Source organism: Zeugodacus cucurbitae, chromosome X (genome assembly GCF_028554725.1).
Source record: "Zeugodacus cucurbitae isolate PBARC_wt_2022May chromosome X, idZeuCucr1.2, whole genome shotgun sequence".
Lineage (NCBI taxonomy): Eukaryota > Metazoa > Arthropoda > Insecta > Diptera > Tephritidae > Zeugodacus > Zeugodacus cucurbitae.
In genome coordinates, this window is record NC_071672.1 from 415,001 (window position 1) to 418,820 (window position 3,820).

A 3,820-nucleotide genomic window follows, 5' to 3' on the forward strand; every position below is an offset into this window, starting at 1 on the left:
TAAAAAAGAAAAATTATTTTCTTTTTTTTTCTTTTCATTCATTTATTTGAATGTTTTTTACTCCTTGTATTGTAGTATAATGAAAATTATATCGCATACATTGTATTTGAACGCAACAAACCTTTAAACATATATAGTTGTACTTATTATTTATGAAAATAATATAAATGATAAGTTAATTTGTTCTCATTAACGTGTGTAATTCCTTAAAAATTTATAGAAATTAACTAAAATGTAATAAAAAAGGAATTACTGTTAAGGAATTACTGTGTTGGACTAAGACATGCGCAACTTGTAAATGTTTGGGTTGAAAATTACAATTTATTGAAAGATGTTTTAAAATAATTTATATAATATACGAAAACGAAATGTAATATAATTGTTATTCTTTCAATAAATTAAAAACTCTTGACGTTAAATTAAAATAAACAAAAAATTATCACTCTAAGCGGTGGATCACTCGGCTCATGGGTCGATGAAGAACGCAGCTAACTGTGCGTCATCGTGTGAACTGCAGGACACATGAACATCGACATTTTGAACGCATATTGCAGTCCATGCTGTTATGTACTTTAATTAATTTTAAAGTGCTGCTTGGACTACATATGGTTGAGGGTTGTAAGACTATGCTAAATTAGTTGCTTATTCTTTTAGTCAATTAAAAGAATTTAAGCACATGGTATATTACTGGATTGTATTTTTCAATCCATAATATTAATAGCATAAAAAGAAATATAGAAAATATATTCTTGAACACCTCATATTTGAACGAAATTTTATAATAAATAAGAATCTTAGTATTCCCAAAAACAATAAAATTTCAATATTATTTCAAATAATATATAAATTTAGAGGAACGTCTAGCATAAAATATTATTTTATTCTAGGATTGCCTTAAATGTAAAAAAGCAAGAAAATAATATTGTTGTTATAATTAAGTAGTACGCGGGATGAAAAGATTGAATATTTATTATTAAGAAAATTATTGGTGTTAAGAAATAATTATGTATGTTTCTTTAAAATAGCAAAAAGCTAAAATATAAAATAAATATAAATATTTTTATACAACCTCAACTCATATGGGACTACCCCCTGAATTTAAGCATATTAATGAGGGGAGGAGGATGGAGTCATATGTAGAAGTTCACGTAAGTGAGGAAAGTTTCTGACTGTCATTCACTTGGGAGTGGCCAGGAACGATTCTTTTACATGTGGCTCAAGCAGCTCACGACTTCCGGTGTTAGACCAAGTATCCTCTGGGTAGCCAACAGACATCAGTTTGGAGGCGAGCTAAAGTGAGAAGGCGAAACCCGCCTATGCGGTTGTGCGTAGGGTTTGGAACGCACCACATAAAAACACCCCCCAATGAAAAAGAAAAAACAGCTTCGGATGAGAGACCCCAATTTTGATGACGACCACTGCAAACGTTTAAAGGACTACGAAATAAGGGCATGCACCTGGAATGTCCGGACCCTTAATTGGGAAGGTGCCTCTGCCCAGCTGGTTGATGTCCTCGTAAGAGTAAAGGCTGACATCACCGCAATCCAAGAAATGCGATGGACGGGACAAGGACGGAAGAAGGTGGGTCCTTGTGACATCTACTACAGCGTCCATATAAAGGAGCGCAAATTCGGTGTGGGATTCGTGGTGGGAAAGAGACTCCGTCGTCGAGTCCTGGCATTCACTCCGGTGGATGAACGTCTAGCCACAATCCGCATCAAAGCGAGGTTCTTCAACATATCGCTGATTTGCGCCCACGCCCAGACGGAAGAGAAGGACGAAGTGATCAAAGATACCTTCTATGAGCGCCTAGAACGTACCTATGAGCGCTGCCCCCGCCACGATGTCAAAATCGTGCTTGGCGATTTCAACGCTAGGGTGGGTAAAGAAGGTGTCTTTGGCACAACAGTCGGAAAATTCAGCCTCCATGACGAAACATCACCAAACGGTCAGAGGCTGATCGACTTCGCCGGGGCCCGAAATATGGTCGTCTGTAGTACTAGATTCCAGCATAAGAAAATCCATCAAGCTACTTGGCTGTCCCCGGATCGAATCACTCGCAACCAGATCGATCATGTTGTGATAGATGGACGACATGTCGTGGTCCCAACATCGACTCGGACCACTATCTTGTAACAGCTAAGATACGCACCCGCCTCTGTGTAGAAAAGCGTACACTTCAACAAACACAAGGAAGGTTCGACATCGAGAAGCTGCAATCACAACCGAGGGCCGAACGATTTTCTACTCGATTTGCACTCCTGCTCTCTGAGAGCACTCATCAGCATCTCGGTATAAGGGAGCTGTGGGACGGCATATCAAACTCCTTACGTACAGCTGCAACCGAAACCATTGGTTTTCGGAAAAGTCAAAAAAAAATAGCTGGTATGATGAGGATTGTCGTCTCGCAGTGGAGAGAAAACAGACTGCCTATCTCGCAATGTTGCGATCGACCGCAACACGAGCGGGATGGGAAAGATACCGAGAGCTGAAGAGGGAAGCGAGACGCATTTGCAGACAAAAAAAGAAAGAGGCCGAAATGCGTGAGTATGAAAAGCTGGACAAGCTGGCCGACAGGGGTAATGCTCGAAAATTTTACGAAAAGATCCGGCGACTAACTGAAGGTTTCAAGACCGGAGCGCACTCCTGTAGGAGGCCCAGAGGTGATCTAGTTATTGATGACCAGAGTATACTGAGTTTGTGGAGGGAACACTTCTCCAGCCTGCTGAATGGCAGTGAAAGTACAACACCAGGAGATGGCGAACCCGATTCCCCAATCGACGACGATGGAGCAGATGTTCCATTGCCCGACCGAGAAGAAATTCGAATAGCAATTACCCGCTTGAAGAACAATAAGGCGGCGGGTGCCGATGGATTACCGGCCGAGCTATTCAAATACGGCGGCGAAGAGCTGATAAGGTGCTTGCATCAGCTTCTTTGCAGAATATGGTCTTAAGAAATCATGCCTGACGATTGGAATCTCAGTGTACTCTGCCCAATACACAAAAAGGGAGACCCCACAATTTGCGCCAATTACCGTGGGATAAGCCTCCTCAACATCGCGTATAAGGTTCTGTCGAGCGTATTGTGTGAAAGACTAAAGCCCACCGTCAACAAACTGATTGGACCTTATCAGTGTGGCTTTAGACCTGGAAAATCAACGACGGACCAGATATTCACCATGCGCCAAATTTTGGAGAAGACCCGAGAAAATAGGATCGACACACACCATCTCTTTGTCGACTTTAAAGCTGCTTTCGACAGCACGAAAAGGAGCTGCCTTTATGCCGCGATGTCTGAATTTGGTATCCCCGCAAAACTAATACGGCTGTGTAAGCTGACGTTGAGCAACACCAAAAGCTCCGTCAGGATCGGGAAGGACCTCTCCGAGCCGTTCGATACCAGACGAGGTTTCAGACAAGGTGACTCACTCTCGTGTGATTTCTTTAACCTGATGCTGGAGAAAATAATACGAGCTGCAGAGCTAAACAGAGAAGGTACAATCTTCTATAAGAGTGTACAGCTACTGGCGTACGCCGATGATATCGATATCATTGGAAACAACACCCGCGCCGTTAGTTCTGCTTTCTCCAGACTGGATAAGGAAGCGAAGCGTATGGGTCTGGTGGTGAACGAGGACAAGACGAAATATCTCCTGTCGTCAAACAAACAGTCAGCGCATTCGCGTCTTGGCTCCCACGTCACTGTTGACAGTCATAACTTTGAAGTTGTAGATAATTTCGCCTACCTGGGAACCAGCATTAACAGCAATAACAATGTCAGCCTGGAAATCCAACGCAGAATCACTCTTGCCAACAGG

General features: G+C 41.9%; 1 non-coding gene across 1 annotated transcript; it reads left to right on the forward strand.

Moving 5' to 3' along the window:
* The first annotated feature begins 440 nt into the window (after positions 1-440).
* Positions 441-619, forward strand: LOC128923246 (5.8S ribosomal RNA). The gene has a single exon (XR_008472230.1). It is a non-coding gene; the product is annotated as a 5.8S ribosomal RNA (ribosomal RNA).
* The last annotated feature ends 3,201 nt before the right edge of the window (positions 620-3,820 follow it).